Source organism: Megalobrama amblycephala, linkage group LG12 (genome assembly GCF_018812025.1).
Source record: "Megalobrama amblycephala isolate DHTTF-2021 linkage group LG12, ASM1881202v1, whole genome shotgun sequence".
Taxonomy (NCBI): Eukaryota; Metazoa; Chordata; class Actinopteri; order Cypriniformes; family Xenocyprididae; genus Megalobrama; species Megalobrama amblycephala.
In genome coordinates this window covers 5,048,206-5,069,373 of record NC_063055.1, presented here as the reverse complement: position 1 = coordinate 5,069,373, position 21,168 = coordinate 5,048,206, and the positions used below count along the sequence as shown (strand labels likewise).

The window sequence follows — 21,168 nt, the reverse complement described above, 5'->3', positions numbered from 1 at the left end:
TGCTGCTGAATATTAACCATGTAATCCGTCATGATCTGATAGAAGGCGACTGCTTACTGTAAGCTCAGCCCCATTAATAATTAAACCAAAATAAATCCAATGCCTACAGTAGCAGAAGGCCTTTTAGATAATCAGAATCCAAAATAATCAATACCTCTGCAACAGTCATGGAAGAACGGAGAGAGAGAGAGAGAGGGGGGGGGGGGGGGGGAGATGGCACATGCACAGGAACGCTGAATATTCACCAATATCCATCTTATGCAGTTGACCTGGTGAGCAGAAAGACTGAAATATGGACGACTGTAGAGAAGTCGGCACTAACAAAATCAATATGAGAAAGTACTGCTATGTATTGCTATTAAACAAAATATATAAAAAATATTTTAAAAAAATGTTTTAATAATAATAATATATATATATATATATATATATATATATATATATATATATATATATATATATATATATATATATATATATATATATATATATATATACACACACACATACATACACACACACACACACACACACATACATATACAGAGCTCAGCGTAAATGAGTACACCCCCTTTGGAAAGTAACATTTTAAACAATATCTAAATGAACACAAAAACAATTTCCAAAATGTTGACAAGACTAAGTTTATTATAACATCTGTTTAACTTATAACATGAAATTAAGGTAAATAATATAACTTAGATTACACATTTTTCAGTTTTACTCAAAATAGGGTGATGCAAAAATGAGTACACCCCACAACAAAAACTATTATTATCTTTCTCAGGTCTTGAGACATTTCTCTTCCATGTGGTGCCATTGCTGACAGCATGAAATGGGAAGGGGTTTTAACACCCTTTTATAGTCAGCTGTCTGCTGGACACCTGTGCAATGAATAATTAGACTCACCTGTGGTTGAATCTGTGTTAAATTAGACATTTGTAGTATAAAATTTAGCTTTGCTCCAGAGACTTTCAGTGGGGTGTATTCATTTTTGCATCACCCTAATTTGAGAAAAACTGAAAATTTTGTTCTCCAAGTTATATTATTAACCTTATTTTTATGTTATAAGTTAAACAGATGTTTTATAAAACTTAGTCTTGTCAGAATTTTGGAAGTTGTTTTTGTGCATTGAGATATTGTTTCAAATGGGGTGTACTCATTTACGCTGAGCACTGTATACATACACACATTCTTTTTTGATAATAATATGAAATGTTTTTTGAGAAGCATATTAAAATGATTTTTTAAGGATCATGTGACAGAGATGCTAAAAATTCAGCTTTGCTCAAAGGAATTGGTTACATTTTAAAATATATTCAAATAGAAAACTGCTATTTTAAAGTGCAATAATATTTCACAATATTATTGTTTTTACTGTATTTTTTAATCAAATGTTTGTTGACCATAAAAAAAACTTAACTTATATTAAATATATAAAACTTACTACACGTCTCTGCATTCTCTCACAGTCAAAGGTCTTTCTGTTCAAACTAAAACTAAAAAAATGAGGGAGAGGGCTTTTCAATTACTGTACCAAATTTGTACATGACATCAAATTAAATTTACTACATTTTAATTAATCTGTACTCTTACTTAAAGGCAATTTAGAAAATTATCTAATGGGAGAGAAAGAATTCCTGAGGACAAAAGCTGTAACGCAGCCCCAGATTTACGGCACGGCTTTCTGCGCCACTGCTTGGATGCTTTTCAAACTCTTTGTTGGAGTCTGAAAGTGTGATGAGGAGGATCCGGATGGTTAGTCTGTGTTTAACACTTGGACACTTGTTTAATAAACAACATAGGAAAGTGGATTATTTGACCTCCAGAGGGACTTTAGACACCAGTACAGCACAAAACAACGAGTATCTGAGCTTTGAAAACATCATGACAGCATCATTTCCTCAAGTTCTGCACATCTGGCAAGACACTAAAGTAGAAACACTAATGATCAACGTACAATGAAAAACATTTAAATGTTTTTTTTTATAGAATTCATTTACAGAGTGCAGTTAAGCCATAATTATTCAGGGCCAGGAAGAGTTTCGTGGCCTGTGATGCTTCATTTAACCTCTATTAGCTGTAAGCAGACTACTGCTAATCTATCTGACTGACGTATGGATGAGAACGTCTACATGGAGAAACATCTGAATGACAACAATGAGTTTGTGGTGCTTCACAGATCTAGAAAAGCCATCAAACGCTGATGGTATCAAGCCAATAACAAGCTTCGTGCTATTAGATGACTTTGTAGTGCGTAAAGAAGCGTCGTCTATCTACAAGAGCAGGTGAGCTAAACGGCATGACCCTAATTCTAAATAAATATGTAGGACTGTGTGTTTGGAATTAAACATCAGCTCTTTTTTTCCAGCAGTTGCTCTTCTTTGTTTCCATTCTTAAAGGGTTAGTTCACCCAAAAATGACATTTCTGTCATTGATTACTCACCCTCATGTGTTCCAAACCTGTAAGGCCTTTGTTTATCTTCAGAACACAAATGAAGATATTTTTGATGAAATCTTTCTGACCTCCCTATAGACTGCAACGTTATTACCCCTTTCAAGGTCCAGAAAGGTAGTAAAGACATTGTTAAAATAGTCCATGTGACTACAGTGGTTTAACCTTAATGTTAAGATGAGAATACTTTTTATGCGCAAAAACAAAACAAAAATTGTATTCAACAATCTCTTCTCTTCCGGAAGCACTGCACTGTGTTTACAACGTCAACAGCGTAAGAGACTGACATGGAATATTTTAATGATGTCTTTACTACCTTTTTGGGCCTTGAAATTGGTTATGACATTGCTGTGTTTAGGGAGGCCAGAAGCTCTCGGATTTCATCAAAAATATCTTCATTTGTGTTTCGAAGATGAACGATAGTCTTATGGGTTTGGAACGACATGTGGGTGAATACTTAATGACAGAAATGTCATTTTTGGGTGAACTAACCCTGATTTCTTACTTTAGTTACTTGAATGTTGCAGTATTTTATTATGTAGAACATTTATGTATGTAGCGTCTACAAGCAGTCAACGTGTATAAAAACCTTAGATTTTTATATTTTCTGAAGAATATAAGAAAACAAACTCATTGTTTTCTTCACTGGAGCCTGGATGTGTGATGCTGAGGATCTGAACAGCCGGTTTGTGTTTCCGGGTCACTTGTTACACTCTTAAAAATAAAGGTTTCAAAAGGGTTTTTTCACATTGATGCCATATAAGAACCATCTTTGATTTCCCAGAGAACCTTTCAGTGAACAGTTCTTAAAAGAATCTTTTGTTTTTCTTAGTGTAAAGAACCTTTTAATAACCTAAAGAACCCTTTTCACTATAAAGAACCTTTTGTGGAATGGAAAAGTTCCATGGATATTAAAGGTTCTACATGGAACCATCAATGCCAATAAAGAATCTTTATTTTGAGTGGTCGCTAAGCTATTATGAGTGACTTTTTAGTGTGTTAGTGCTATGTGGTTTGTTACTTAGTGGTCAAAATTAAAAGTCCACTTCCTCTACCAGGCAAAAATCAGAAAAAGTATTGATACGCCAAAAAAAACTGCATTATTTGAGCAACATCTGTAGCAGAAATATTGCAGGATGAGTTATACAATGAAGTTTAGTACTTATGATTAAGGATTTGAACAAACTCTCAAATGTGAACAACAGCAATACTGAAGCAAACACCGCTAATTGGCTGAGCACAAACTTCACCGCTAAGAAGCATTTACAGAAACTTGTGGTTAACTTTTAGCAACACTAACAGTAGGAGTATATAAAAGAAAAGCTTTTTTATTAATAGTTTTGACATCTGACATATCACAAACAGCATCTTTGCTCCCTCCATCGTCTACAGAGACACGATATCAGCAGGAGCTGGAAATAAACCTGCTCACTCTCACCTTTCAAGAACAAACTGCAGCACGCTTCACTTCTGTTGTTTTTTTTAAATGTTTGTTCATTTGTGCTCAGACAGCCATCAGACCCACCTGATGCTACAGCTGCGTTTGCCAAAAGCCCTTTTTCTTCCTCATTTCTCTGCTACCCATGATGCACTGAGGCTCTGAGATGTCTGTTAATGCAAGCGTGCTCAGCAGGTGATGATCCATGTTAGTCAATGTCGTTCCAAGCAGGAAAATTACAGTACTCATAAGAAGCATGAACTGCGGTCTGACACGAGCGATCTAAACTAGCTTTGGGTTACGCTCGGAAAACTTTCATGATAAACAACAGTCCTCATAGCATTAAAAATGCCTCCTTTTCCACTAATCAATTCCACTCGTTTTATCTATTTTTAACCTTTTTCTCTTTGCTCTTGCATACACATAACACATTATCAATACATTAACATTTTTCAAATCCGTTAAAGGATTGTTACGCTGCAATAATTAGGTCGGCCGGAACCGAGAACATTTCCTATAACACTAGATATACCTGTACATCAGAATAAGAGTGGCATCTACGCTAATATCTGTCTCTCTGCTTATCCTGAGGTTTTCCGGGTGCTGGATCCAGGCCGTATCCAGATCAGATGGAGAACCTGTGTCTGGACCTGACTACAACGTAGCCCAGGAGACAATGGGCCTACAGATCCAGTTCTGGCTGCATCTATAATTCAGATTTTTAAATCTCCGTATCCGCTTACATATATTTATATATAATCTATTTTTAATCTCTATAATAAAAATGTATAATTCAGATTTTGATCTCCATATCCATTTACATATATTATATATATCTTCCAAGGGGTTTTTTTCCCTCCTAGGACTTTTTTCCCAGTGCTAGCACGCTGGGTTTTTCTCCTAGGGGGTTTTTTCCACCCCTGGGAGTCAGCCGACATTGGCTTAATGTAGCACCATCTTGTATATGTTACATATTACCACGCTTGCTTGTACAGCTTATTTTTAACCATTTCTCTTTTTTCTGTGCTCCTAATATGTAAAGCTGCTTTGAAACAATTACAAATTGTAAAAAGCGCTATATAAATAAATTTGACTTGACTTGACTTGACTTGACATATAATTAATATTTGGTCCATTTCTAATTTCTTTCTTCATTCTTTTATAACAATAACAATAATAATAATAATGTTTGCATATTTTGAGAATGTAAAAAATACAGCAGCGACAACAATAATACAATTATTATTATTATATTTTGTTGCCAATAATAATTATTATTAAATATAATGTTTGCATAATTTGAGAACATGTAAAAAATACAGCAATAACAATAATAAAATAACAAAATAATTATATATAATTTATTATTATTGAACTATTTATTATTATTATTATTATTATTATTGTAATTAAAATAATAATAATAATAATAATTATTATTATTATTATTATTATTATTATTATTATTAAATATAATAATAATCATAATAATGTTTGCATATTTTGAGAACATGCAAAGAATAAAAAATACAGCAGCATCAACAATAAAATAATTATTTTTATATTTATAACTAATTATTATTATAATTATTATTATTGTAATTATTAATATTAACAAAATAATAATTATTATTATTATTTTATTTTGTTGATTAATAATAATAACAATAATAATTCATTATTATCATCATCATCATCATCATCATCATCATCATCATCATCATCGTCATCATCATCATCCTCATTGCTTAAAGGTTTCAACACACAAAATGGTGGCCACAAAAGCCCAATATTATTGGATGGAGATTACGGCAAGTTCAAATCCAGCATTTCTTTCTTTGTTACTCCATAAATAAAGTTTCTTCATGCCAAAAATAAAAATTATGTTATCATTTACCATGATGTCCAAAACCTGTATGACTTTCTTTGTTCTGTGAAACACAAGAGTAACAGAATAAGTGGATGATTTTTAAAGCTAAAGAAAGCATAAAAAAGTAAATACATTTTGTATGATATATTACACATCTTCAAGTCAATGCTAATATAATGTGTGAAGAACGTTCAAGCATACTTCAAAATTTGACCTTTTGTGTTCTCTATAAGCAAAAGTCATACAGGTTTGGAACGACATGAGGATGAGTAAAAGATGACAAAAAAAATCATTTTTGGGTGAACTAGCCCTTTAAATCAGATCCTAGTTCCAGGAAACCACAAAGAAATGTCACTATTGAACAGTATTGAAAAAAAGCCACACGTGTGTGTAAAAAGAAGACATCTTCAGTCAAATGTTCGACGTTTTAAGGGTACGGAAAAGGCAATCAGGCCTGTATTTTCAGGATGTGGTGGGCAGCTGGGTCAATATTGAGTCCCTGTCATTACGCCTGTGCCAGTCAAACATCCATCTGTAATTGATGAGTTAGCTTTGCCGATGTCAGGGGGGCGGGAGGAACCACTCGGAGGCGGGGCTAAGCTAAACCAGCCCTGCTGAGGCCAGCATCGAGTGAGGAAAATTGATTGGCTGAGGCGTTAATGTTCACGTGCAGTGGACCAAGTCCGTAGAGCCGCCCATTTGGATATGCAAAGGAGGCGAGAAAAAGCAGACGGTTGAACTTGACATTGAACCGAACATCTATGAGGGACTGAGATATATAAAAGCACCAAAAAGAAAACAGATAACTAGGGGTTAACTAAATCACATCTGAGAGCTTGTCGTCCACAATAACCAGACAAGCAATGAAGGGCCACAAATGAAAAAGTGTACAGTAAATACACAGATTGTTAGAATACAAAGATATAACCTTCAGATTCACTATAGAGCTCGAAAAAATCTTTACCATCGATTACCACAGAATCTATGGCACCTCTCGCTGATGACGGCAGGGAAGAGAGGAAGTTGACATGTGGGAAAAGCAAGAGAGTTCTCAACCAGTGAGCCAGAGTGTTTTGACCAGCAGAAATGAACTGAAAAAAAAAGTGGGTGGTTGTGGGAAACAAGGGGGAAAAAATGCAGATGGAGGTATTATTTTTCTTTTTGTATCCCATCTAATTGCAATCATAGGCAGATGTCTGCGAGTGTGACAGCATCAGCAGAATTGCTGCTGAGAGCACAGAATCTTTGTCTAAAAATAATCAGACGTTCTGGGCTTGGCTGTTTGTTATAATGGTAATCGATGCTGCAGGCTTTGAATTCCATCAATTTATAGATCCACTCTGTTCTGCCTGGTGATTGCGCTGCCTCTAAACCCCTGCTGCACACACACACACACACACACACACACACACACACATAAAAAAAAAAAAACACAAAAGATTCACTCAGACGGGGACCATTACCTATGCATGTAGATATGCAACCCTACATGCACGTTATACAACCGTCTAAAGAGCAATGACACACAGAATAAACAGAAATACAAACATCAGTGTAGAATGAGAATAATACAACCATGCATCCAACACACACTCACAGAAACAAAACAAGATTTAAACAGACTTATGCATTACCTATGTATGCAGATATGCAACCCTGCATGCACATTAAGCAAAAATATCTACAGGATCATTACTCGTGGATGCAAACATGCAAAAATAACATCTACATGACCATTACATATGCATGCATATATGCAACAGAGCATGCATATTATACAAATGATAGTAGATCAATACTCATGCATGCATGCAGATATGCAACACTGCATGCACTTTACACATCTACTATAGAATCATTACTTAAGCATGCTGATAAGCAAACCTGCATGCATACTGTGCAAAACATATCTACAGATACACACAGTGGCATGTAAGCTGTACAAAAAAATGCATCTACATGCACATTATCCAAGAAAAATATCTTCACAACACAGAGAATCACACAAATATAAACATCAGTGTAGAAAGGGAACGTCCAATCACCATGCATCCATCACACACAAACACACACACACACACACACACACACACTGGCCACTGCGAGGGACAGCAGAAGGGCTAGTCTATGATTTAGATAAGTGCAGTTTCTTTTCATACGTTTTCTTATCTCCTCCGTTTGTGTGTAAGGCAGAAGATTTGTCCTTAGCTGTTTCAGATTAGTGCCGCTTCTCAGACGCCACATTCGAGAGGAGAGATCGATCAATGAATCAAATCAACACAATCAATACAGCCCATCGCTGGAGTCTAGTCTGGCCCCCGCATTAATACTGGCACCAACCCCACCCCCTCAAACCCCACGACACGGACAAAAACAACAGCACTTCTCTCGGCTCTTTTTATTTTCTTTTTTTTTTGTTTGGGAGAGATCCAGGATAGGGCCGTTTCTGGCGGCTGTCCATGGCAGAGATGGAAGATGAGCCGTTATCTGCCCTGACTTGGACAGGAAAGAGGAAAGTGGACTGCTGGACGTGCTCAGAGCTGCCATTTACTTCAGCTCTCCTGGTTTCATTTGTTTACCCGTAGGAGAGCAAAATCACAAATGAGATCTTTGTAATATCTCAGCTGCTTCTTGTAGAAAGCTTTGAGACAAAGTAGTGTACAGTAACCTCATATGTGTCTCCTCGAAGTCATCAACAATGTCTCAAACTGTGCTCAGATTTGACAAAACAAAAGTCAGAGATTTCAATATGAACTCAAACAATTCTCTTTAAATGATCTGAGCTTCTACACTCATAGATAAAAAAGGTAAGGTCCCATAGGGTTCTTGACTCAATTTTAAAGATCCTTTATGCCAAAAGCTTCTATTTAAGGAAAAATATTCTTAATGATTAATTAATACTTTCATTAATACTTTCTGTCATTTTCTAAAAAATAAAATAAACATTTATATACTTTTTAACCACAAATGCTCGTCTTGCATTACGCATTACGTAATCACGATGGAAAGGTCAAGCGTGACATAGGCGGAAATACCGCGGTAGGGCGAAAAACATCTGATTTTCTCCTCCAACTTCAAAATCATCCGACATCTTTGTTTTATCTTTTTTTGTAAAGGCCATTTGTCTTAGTCTTTGCACACTCGTTTTGTAGACACTGGATCGGTACTTCCGCCTACATCATTCGTGACCTTTGTAACATGATTACATAATGCGTGGCACATCGCAGAGCAGTGCAAGATGAGCATTTGTGGTTAAAAGGTATATCTTTTTTTTTTTTTTTTTAGAAAGTGACCGATCATTTAACTAGATAAGACTCTTATTCCTCATCTGGGATCGGGTAGAGCTCTTTGAAGCTGCACTGAAACTGACATTTGGACCTTCAACCCATTGATAACTGTTGAAGTCCACTATATGGAGAAAAATCCTGGAATGTTTTCCTCAAAAACCTTCATTTCTTTTCAACTGAAGAAAGAAAGACATGAACATCTTGGATGACATGGGGGTGAGCATTATCAGTATTATCAGGAAATTTTAATTCTGAACTGAACTAATCCTTTAATTCATAACATGTAATCAAAATAAAAAAAAATGAATTAAAACTAAATCGATAAAACAAACCCATGATAGGAACCCGTAAAAGATTCTATATATAAAGCGACCGTCAGAACCCTTTAAGGTTCAATATAGAACCTTTTCTTCTAAGAGTGTATCCATATTCATTTTATAGATCAATTCTCTTACCGCATATCTAAAAAAATGACACACTTACTTCTAATTTGTTCCACCAAAGAAACTGTGGAAGAAAAATCTGAGATATAGTTGAAACATAACCAAAACCTCCATTAAGTCTCTCAAGCTATGAAAAATCAACCACTGTGCACTGAAATGTATTGATCACTCAGTGCACAAGAGTCACACATATTACAAAGTCCAGCAAATCGTTTGTAATTAATGGTGACATCAGAAGATGTACATCAGGAATCTGTCAATTAAACTAATTAATCACACTGTAAAATGCGATATTCCTTTCTAATCAGGAACAGTGCACAACACCGAATGAACATCACAGAGTTAAAATATTGTGTTATGGTGTGAATTTAGCGGTCACCGTCTCTGAATATCACATCTTGACACCTTTCTAAACCTGCCAGCAGAGGCTGGGAAATGATTCCGAATAATTAATCCCAAACCATCAGCCGGCTCTCCGCAGACAACACGGCAGCTCTTAAGATGAACGTGAGAGTTACAATGATCGGGAAGGTGTGACTCACGTCGTCAGGAATTAGTTGTCACGCTGCACTTCATTTAGGAGTTTTAGCACCTAGCAGGCCTCAATCCGTCAACACCTTGTCTAAACCAAACTTTATGTTCGGAACCGCTTCATCTGTCGGGAAAAACACAGTTCGGAACAGACGGCACACTGAGTTTGTGCTCTGTACACATTTGAAAAGAAGTAGTACAGGCAGTGCTGTTGCTTTGGAATAAAACCCCTCAGCCATCTATCAGAAGGTTTTAAACCAAAGTTGCTCCTCAGTAGGGGACTGAAAATATTGACTCATTATAGAGCCACTGTTGAGACCCCTGGTCATTTAATGGATTGAAAAACGGTCCACCTACTGCTCATAGTAAGAGCTATATTTGAGCAAATTATTTTTATAGGAGAGTGTAATTTCTGCACCAAACAGAACTGCAAAACTGAAAAAAGGTTGTTTTACTTAAAATGATGACACATTTCCACACAGATGAATACACTTATCTGAAATTACGCTATAAAGGTTCCAAAGGTTGTTTTCACAGTGAAGCCATAGAAGAAGCGTTATTGGTTCCTCAAAGAACCCCATTAGTGAACAGTTCTAAAAAGAACCATTTTTTCTTAAAAATCTGAGGAACCTTTTGTGCAATGGAAAGTTTCCATGAATGTTAAGGATTCTTCATGGAACCATAGATGACAATAAAGAACATAAAATTCAGATTAATTTTGACGAGGTCAAATCCATTACATTTGACTTATTCTGTGAATTTCACCTGGAAATAATGCACTCCTGTTGGTCCAATTAATCTTAACAGCATCAGTAAAGAAAATTAAAAAAGAAAAAATAGTGAGCACAGCATATGTTGGCATGCACTCAAAAAAAGTAAGCATTTTTTTTTTTATTCAATTAATAGTAATTAATTAATAGTTATTAATTCAATTAATAGTTATTTAATTCATAGTAAAATTCCATCAAATTGAATTGAATAATCCTTGCATATTTTATTTGAATAATTGATTAAAGATTGTTAAATTATTCAATTAAAATCCATAAGGATATTATTCAATTCAATTTGATGGAATTTTACTATTAATTAAATTGCATAAATCTTAAAAAAAAAAAATAATAATACTAAATAAAACTTCTTTTACTGTATGTATGGTTTTTGCAACCAGAAAACTCCAACATGAAACACAAATCCTCTAAATATGCAACATAACTAAACATTAAATACTAACACATCTTTCTCTTTACTCAAAATCACAAAACAACTCTTAATCTCCTGATCCAGTTTCATGCACTAGAAATGCACTGTCCAGTTTTAGTTAATTACACACAAAAAGATAACAGAGATGTCTTATTTTTAAATGTTTTAAGTGTACAATGTTTAAAGCTAACCAGAATTTCCCTGTCCTCCCTGCAGCTCCAGCGGTGCCCTGTACTCCAGAGGCTTACTTACAGTTGTCTCTGCACATTAAGGATGAAGTGTGTATTTTTTCTGGATGTTAAAGTATGTTCTCCAATTCCAGCTTAACTGTAGAGACGAGTGTAAGTTCCTAGGTTCATTCCACCAAAAAACACAGAATACAGAAAACACAGATAGCAGACAGGAAAAGTGTTCAAGAAAAGTGCCTGATAACAATCATTACTTTTGCAATTTTGCCCAATAATGCTAAAAATGCAGAGACATTTAAATTGGGATAGGAAAATGTATTCTAATATTACAGTTCTTTAACCAAAAAAAAAAAAATGATGCCATCAAAGCATTAATCTAAGCAAATACCCTGACCTGTGATGAGACTAGTCACATCTTATACTATAGGATATGCGATTATTTTTTTCTAACTCAGTAATCAAACAGGTATTTATCCTTTCTATTCAGCACTTTCTTTATCCTTTTATCGAACTAGTTCGTTCTTTAAAATTCATTATTTAAATTTGCTTCCAATTAGTGCAGCAAACCACACTATGCAAACGTACGTCTAAATGAACGTCCAAATGAGTCCAGATTATTTATCATCATCATAATGGCTCATTGTTCCTTTCACACTCCACTCTGTGGTTACAATCAGACCAGCCATTATCTCACCCAACCGCCGACTTTATGGTCGTGCATTTACTGGCATGAAATGAAAAAAATAAAGCACAACTGGCCTGGATGAACTTTTGCAGCTTTCACAGAATAAGTGATGGTTTCTGTTATTTGTTTGTTTATTCTGACACACTGTGGTTTATTAAGCAACAGTCAAGAACGCAAAGACCACTGAAAAATTCACTGTGCGGCTTTAAAAAAAAAAAAAAAAAAAAAAAAAGGGGGGGAAGTGTCTTGGTAAAATTTATTGTAGAGTAAATATAAGTGTGTTAAAAAGAGCGATATAAATGGGGGCCAGTGACTTGACAATCCATAACAAACGGCACCAAATCAGTCGAGCAGGAGTTTACCTCCGCAAAGTCTCGACGACACACACACAAAAACAGAAACACTGGCCCACTTTCCAGAAGAAATCGACGGAGGTGGGGGTGAAAAATGGCAAGCAGCGGATAACACGGATAACCTGCCATTGTTTATTCTCTCTTAAGAAATGTCAATCTGTTTGTTTCTCAGGTGTGCTCCTTTTTCCTGTTGTTTGTGCTGTTTCTCTTCCTCCCGCGCCCCTCCCGCCGCTCCCCTGTTGATTGCAAGGGGAGATCAAAGCCGAGCTGCTGGAGGAACGTGAATATTTCAGGTGAGCGGAGCGGCTGCGTTTCATGCCACCTGTGTGACACCGAACCAGGTCCAACCCCTTGCAATTACCTGATCTCCGGAGGGCCCCTGAGAGCTCGGCGACACCAGCTAGAGCCACCTGTCAGAGCGAAAAATTCTTTTATTCCTACCCAATGCACGCACATGTGCGACAGAAAGAGATATTCCTCATCCGAGACAAAAATAAATGTATCTAGAGCGCCGTGATTGGGAATATGGCCCACGTCAGCGAGGTACAGTTAAAACGAGGATGAAAAGGGAACTTGCGAGGTTGCAGAACATTGGGAACGTCGGAACAACACAAGAATCTCTTGAGGAACACGTTCAAACTTATTCCACATCAAGAAGTAGTTTAAAAAGGCCACGGCCTTAGCAAACATCTGAAGCGTTTTCTTAATATTCCTGTGTATGTACTTCCAAATCTTCAAGCAACACAACAGCTCTGTTGCAAAATCTAATGCGCTGCCTATCTAGAGAGAATTTTAAGGCATCGCAGTTGCACTCCTGATGCTAAAAAGGTAGGCAGCATAATAATGATGTTATACCTTGCCCTAAGGCCACACTCCATATACTGCTCTCAGACAAGACAATCCCAAAATGCATTGAAACAGCATTGAAAAATTTTTATCACAATACATTCTGGGATTGTGGGATAAATTAGGGGTGTGCGATATCACGCTTTTTGATCGTGGAACATTAAAATGTCTCCGTGATCTGCTTTAGAAAAAATATCATAGTATCGTGCTACAGTGCATTCTATTAGTTGCAGTTCTGGCACCTTTGTCCCAATATACTGAACAACGTGATGTATGTTCACATGCCCGCGCACACTAAGAGCCTGTCAAACAGCGTGTGAGTACTGAAATAAGTTCACATCTTCTTGCGCTTAAACTGTCAAATACACACAAGTTCACATATACACAGTCGGTTATGTCTTAAGTGAACGTAAACAGTTGGGAGAAAATCGGATGCGTGTCTGTATATAAGATCCGTGCATGAGGTCTTAAAGTGACAGCAGCCTAATAAACCTGCTGCCGCTTGTCATTAATGTTAATAAAAACAAAAACAAAGGACAAAGAGAAAATCACTGCTCTTTACTGTATAATATCAGTAGCTAGAATCAGTGTATATATAATTTATACAGAAGTCAATGTAGTTTTATTTTTACATTTGTTTATTAAAATTTCCTACTTAAATACTACTGTTAAATACAACTACTGTGAAAAAATAAAGCACTGTTTCTTTCATTTGTATATTATATTGTATTTGTAATGTGCATCTTTGTTCTTATTTTTAATTACAAAGATAAAATAATGAAATAAAGATTTTTATCTTCGTCCATCCTTACTTTGGTGTACTGGTCTATCATTCTTTTTTCTTTCATATTTTTTTTACCTTGTAAAGGTACATTTTTTAAAAAGGGAAATAAGTTTGGCTGTATTGCTCAGTCACTTGCAAAATAGTAAAACCAACATGAAAAAATTGTGTTAAAATCGTGAATCGTGTTTTTCTGGAAAAAAATCATATATATAAATCATGATATATTTTTGCCATATCGCCCACCTCTAGGAGAAATTAAAATTTTAATAAAAATGAAAACAAAAATTACTATAAATGCTAAAAAAAAAATAATAATTTGCAAGGATGGTATGCATTGACATCACTTTCCCACCAGAACACGCCCCCTAAGTGGCACCATGATGGTCAAATGTCAATCTCTATTGGAATCAATTAGTAAAACTATTTGTATAGCGTGTACGAGTTGCCAAATCAGTCCCATATGAGGTTGCATTTCAGTTAGGGTGCTCCCTTAGAAGGCAGCTGCCTGTATAGGTAGTAGACAGCAAGGGAGCTCACAAGGTTTTGTTAGAGAGCTAAAAGATTGTTCACGCAAAGAGCTGCTGGATCTAACGTAGGATAAGCTTTTTTTGTGTGTGTGTGTGTGTGTGTGTGTGTGTCTGTGTGTAAAAGCATTTCAATGCTTGAGCAGTCATCTCTTTTCCCACAGCCAATAAAAACTCCTCCTCAGAGTCCACACCAATCTGAGCAGCACTATTCAACAGCCGCCCATGGCAGGAGCTCAGGGAGTTTGGAAAGAGAGAGATTGTGTGTGCGGTTGTATGATGAGCAAAAGGTGTAGGGGGGAACGACGGCAGACCGTTTCCAGCCGCGTCTCTCTGAACGGCAGTAAAGCCCTTGCAGCAAATTCAGTACATTCCTCTGTGTCAGAGCGGCCGACACACATTAGCCGTTTACATGGGAGGAAACACAATCTATTTGATGCTACACTGCCCACATGTCTAAAGCCTTCCCTTCAAACACCAGCGCTTCACACATTTTGACTCTCATCTCATATTCTGAGCAGGTATGCCGGGAAACGCACTCCATATACTCGGAAATCACTGTTTAAAGTCAAAGCTGAGAGTAAACATGGTACATTTGTTTAGATTTATTATGGGACGTCCCTTTTTGTAGGTTCCTGTCATTTTTGCATGCAAATATCATGTGTTATATATTATATATATATATATAAATAATACACATACACACACACACACACACACACACTGATGTTGAAGAATAAAGTATATACATGTATATATTTTTTTCATCTCTGTAACATCAGCCATCGACAGAGAAGCGGAGATGAATGTGACAGTTGGGGGATCGTAGAGGCGTCTGGTCAGTGAGCTCTAGGTAAATGTCACTTCACTCATTACCACACAAACACAACACGGCCAACTGCTTCATGATAGATGAGTGGCCCAACAAGAGATAGAAGACAATCCCACTCCATCACTACATGCCGTCAATCCAACAAACGTTAACATATCGAGCGGGAATCTCAAGCCCTTTTGATTGGTCAATTACTGATGAACCAAAGATGACTAAGGCTACATGTGTTGAAAATGGCATGCTACTTGTACTATTTTAGCAGTATACAGCATGTATATTACACACAGATGACCTACTGCATGTGCAGAGAACAAAAAATTGCACAGAACTGTTTCCCATAGTGCAATGCACTTGACTTTATCTTTGCGACAAATCAACTGCATTTTACATTCATTTCTTAATTCATTATGCAATCAGAAATGTGAGTTCTTACAAAAAATGCTATCCAATTATCATCTCTCAAAGTAGTTATTTTGCATCATCCACTTGCTGAATTAAACATGCAACTCCGTGTGGTCATGTGACAACAATATAGCATGCTATTTGACAACATTCCACACACTGCTGTTCTAAAACATCTGACAGTCAGTGTTTAGTATCATTGTGATTCTATTTATAGTTTTTGTTAATATTTTAAATTAGTTTTTTATTTATATTTTCTGTTTTCATTTTAAGTTTAGTTACAGTTTTATAGTTATTTTCTGTTTGTCATTTAGTCAGTATAGTTCTGTCTCTTCTTATGGTTTCCATTAACTGTAAGGAGCCTGCTGGCAGTATACAATATATACTGTGCAGTATGCATGTATAAACAACAGCCAAATAATTCTTCTCTTTTCGTTCCAAGTACACTTCTGAAAGTTGGCAACAATGTAGCATGCTATTAAACATCCAACAAATACTACTTCACGCAAGCATTTAGCATTTACAGCAACAATGTAACGTGCTAAGGTTTATCACTGCATACTGCAGACTTTTACAAAGTATTTTATAGTACACTGTGTAGTTTGAAGCTATTTCAAACACAGCCAAAATAATTCCACTCTTTCTCTTTCAAAAACACTTCTGCCAGATCAGCGCAGTGTCCACACTGGACACTGGTCATGTTATCATCAACGTCCAGCTAATTTAACACAGCATGTGACCTTTAACATGAGACTGATGACTTCTGATTGTCCCTGTCTGCTGACATTACACTACAATTATTAACTAATTCTAAGTTTATTACATTCAGGGTATTAATACTTATTTCTATTTATACTACAAACAAAGGGACCGTGCGTTCTAGTCGTTCTGTCTGTAGAGACTCGTATTTAACCATGTGTTTCACTCATCTGTGAATTGAAAGGTGCATCATGACATGAGCTGCTGCGGTCCAGCAGTTCCCATCTGTACCAGGCCGTCTCAGAGGAAAGCGGATGCACTTTGAGCCGCCAAACACACGGCACACGTCATGACGACAGAGGAGCCGCCTACGCTCGGGCCAGCCATGCGTTTCCCTCCTGGGCTTACGGGAATATTCTGGATGGTGAAGCAGAGAGAGGCAGAAACAAGTGGCAGACTTCCCTTGTGTTTGGGGGAGGGCGTCGTTCGTTTACCTTAGTGCACATGTGGAGAAGAATCCCAGAGAGGAGATCCGTGAAGTGTGAACGCACCCTCTTGTCGTCAATCCTCCAGATAGCAGAGTCTATCATTAGAGCACTTACACACACAGATGGAGGTTCTGGGCCGAACGGGAATCGCAGGGACTCAGGTGATGGGCGGTATACCGAACACTCAAAATATATTTGCAATGATTTTTCTACCAATATAACATTAAGTAACATTGTGAATATTTATTCATATTTATGATTTTGGTGGAAATTTTCATTTTGACTATTATATTCCCTAGACATGTTTTCTATAAAAGGTAAAATAATGATAATGATAAATGATTAAAAAAAAAAACTATAAAAATAAAAAAATACAAAAATTATTATTAAATTATTATTCATTATTATTAATGATAAAGATTATGATAAATAATAAAAAAGGATAAAGATGGTGACAAAAAATAAATGATAAAGATGTTAAATAATAAAAATAATGATAACACTGATAAATAATAAAGACAGCCCTGGTCCAAACACATACAGAATATATATATATATATATGCGCAAGTGACATATCAGTAGGATTTCAGTACAATAAACATTCAGATTTTAATTTTTCAAAGAAAGGAAGAGGAAGAACGATCTTTCTGAAGATGAAAAATGGTGCAATGTCTTGCAAAAGGCATGAAAACAATTAATATTTTGTGAAAACTGAATGGAAATGATCAAACTATCATAAGATTTGTGAGTAATTTACAGCACAAGAGAACTTGGTCATATAAAGGCTTATTAAGGAAAGTTTCTAACAAAAAAAAAAATATATATATATTATATTAAAAGTAGAGCTATAAAAAAAAGCCAGTGTTGAGCAGCAAACAGGTATTTGAAGCTGCTGGTGTCTCTGGAGTCTCAAAACCTCTCTATGCAGGCTGGAAGTTGTGTGTAAAGTTTCATTTCAGCCACCTCATTACCAAAGCTCACAAAGAGAAAAGATTATTGTACGTTTATTGAATGTTTGTGTACTGAAATCCTACTGATATGTCACTTGCATAATAATTTGGAACACGGTATATATATATATATATATATATATATATATATAGAATTATTTGCAAAGTATTTTGGGATTTTAAGTCTAGTCTAATGCTTTCAGTCCACTGGTCGTTGCCTCCAGCATAGACAACCTCAATCTGCTGCAACACAAGTCATCAGCCGCTTATAGTATAGACACAAAGTAAGAGCGACGAACACTGCCTTCCCATAAGTCTCAGTGATCCAGGCCACCAGGATCTACATGAGGGATTTGTCCCTCTTATAATACATCAGGAGTGACAGCACCACAGCGAGCGATAGCGAGGGGACAGCAGCTAAAAAAAGAACTAAAGTTCAAACTAAATCTGGAGGCTTTTAGCTGCGTTATCTGAGCCTTTCCTCAGATACCACAAGTTAATTGATCTGAAACGTCTCGGGAGTCTCAAACGTCTCCTTCGGCCGCGAACTTTTTTCCCTTCATGCAAATCTATTAAGCCCCTATGTAATCAAAGACGCTTGAGGAACGTTCTTCAAACCGTCATATACCAGTGACATCAATCGATGCGCTCCATTCCCCTTCTCGAACTTTCCGAAACGACGCTTCCACAGCTGAGAGAAACTGCAGCCGGATACTGTAAACAGGCCACAAAGAAATTATGCTATGCTGCAATCCATTATTCATTTATGATACATTTTTCATTTAGCACTAGAGAGGGGGCTATACGCAATGATGAATGCATTGCCCAGGATGCAATTTGTATGTAAAATAACAGAAGATTAAAGAATATGTTTTAAGCGTAGATGTAGTTCACTGCCATTTAAAGGAGGAGGGAGAAAAAAAACCTTCATTGGGATAAAGAGCCTGTGGCGGTGCATTCGAAAAATCACTTAGTGCTACTTGGAGAGACTAAGTAATGAAACACAATGAGGAGGAGGCGTTCCAGGACACAGCATCTCTCTGTATCTCCATCATCGCTTCAATGAGATGACGTCTCTAACCGAGAGAGTGGATTTTCATTGATATGTCATTTGATGGGCCGTTTTGAAAGTCCATAAACCAAATAATACGGTTTCCACACAAATACACACACCAACTTCATTCAGTGAACACTGTTGCAGCCCAATGCCTGTGTGAGAGAGGGGGAAAAGAAAATGAGGCTACGTCTACACTAATCTCAACACATTGCCCTTTCGTCCACATTGAGATGGCGTTTTTGTTCAGCGAAAAACTACGCTTTTTGAAAACGCTCTCCCAAGTAGATACATTTCCAAAATAATGCTTTTACTGCTACGAGAAACTGCAGTCGGGCTCTGTAAACAGACCAAATTATGCAGTGGAAGCGTTTCTGTCCTGCGAAAAACAGCTTTTTGAAGATGCTCTCCCAAATAGATACATTTGATATCTATTTGACACATAGATATCTACGTTTGTACTAGTGTTATTAAAACTTCTGTACCAAGTCGGTACTGATTTTTTTTAATTTTTTTTTTTAAATGTGACAATACCAGCATTCCCCCATGGGAGCTCCACGTGTATGCTCCATGTAAGCACTCGGTGAAGAGCGTCAAAGATGTCTATTTACATGTTTTTGACACGCTGATCATGACAGAGTATTTTATCTATCTTATAGAAAACAATTGTAGAATTAGCTTGCTTACTATAAAAGCCAGAAGTGTTTTGAGGCCTCTTGGCCTACGTGACTGTAAGGGTCAGATGTATCTGAGAAGTTAGCTTGGCCACTAAGCATATTTTGCTGGTAGTTTTCCACCAGACAACAGGAGGATGTGAAATGAATAAGATCATTATTAAGGGTGTCATGTGAAGGCTTCTTGCCTCTGTTGATTGTTTTTGATACAATGTTTCATTTTGCCTATGAGAAAGGGTTGACCATCTATTGGCAGAAATCCACCACGAGAGATCAAGTCAAAAGATGTAGACTAGTTGGCAGTTGACCACCCTTACAAAGAGAAGTATCTCTTGCATAAGCAACGCCTGCAGTTTAATTGGTGAAGTGACTGTGGTAAAAATGTTGGGGAGTACTTAGGAGACTCCAGGAAGAGAAAGGGAGGAGAGCACCTGTAAATGAGATCATGGAAAAGAAGTGTAGGGTGGATCTTACACTGTTTTAACAGATAAGAAAAATGTATAAAAACTGAGCTCAACAGCGCTCAAAATGCCAAGGGGGAAATGCTGGTACCGATAACACTAGTTTAGACCGGTTTATGCTATTCACTTTCACAGTGTTGCTAAAGATGCATGATACTTTGTACAATCTTCATATTACATTCCTGCATTGATGATAGAAAATTTACTCACAATTTCTGTCCCGTGGCCAAACATGAGGGTAATTGCGTTTTTTCAAACAGCTTTTTGAAGATGCTCTCCCAAATAGATAAATTTGAAAATTTAACAATTGCGTTTTAGTGGCGATTGAATGTAAATGGACAGATATTTTGCTTAAAAAAAAAATGATCATGCCAGAAGAATAGCATAAGAACTTTATTATGCCTACTGTAGTTTCTCTGTACCATCTCAGTGAGCTTTTATTACATTTTACATATGTGCAGTAAGATGACTTTAGCGTTTTCCTACATTCCAGTGTGGACGAGAAACTTTTGGAATGTATCCGGATTGAAAATGTAGACATAGCCTGAAAAAAAAAGACAATGACAAGAAAAAATACGAGAAGAGAACGAGAATGAGATTTAACTCATGCATGGCTCCTTCATTCAAAGCTCTGCATGTTCATGCGTGTCCTGATGAAGGTGAAGGTATGATAAGGTCCTCCAGATGGGATCTGGCTGGAGATTCTCTGTGTATTTCCTATGTCAAATTCTGACCCATTAGCCCAGTGTCCCTGATGGCAGAGAGCTCTGTGCCCGGGAGGAGGAGGTGGGAACGGGGAGGTGACAAAATCTATTTGGGTCAGCAACATCGATCTCAACCCCCGCTGCTCTAGAGGTCAGGAATTTCAGTGCGGAGAGAAGAACGCTGCTTTTTTTTTTTTGGTATCTCAGACTGTAAACTCACACTCTACTCACTGAACGTCACATAACATGACAAGAGAAACAAAACAACAAGCTCTGATCTGATTGGTTAGCTGGAAAGT

At 36.7% G+C, this 21,168-nt stretch overlaps 1 protein-coding gene across 2 annotated transcripts in view; it reads right to left on the bottom strand.

Annotated features, from left to right (window-relative positions):
• The window catches only part of cux2b (cut-like homeobox 2b), a 186,503-nt gene that overhangs the window by 109,308 nt on the left and 56,027 nt on the right, over window positions 1-21,168 (bottom strand). The window lies entirely within an intron of this gene.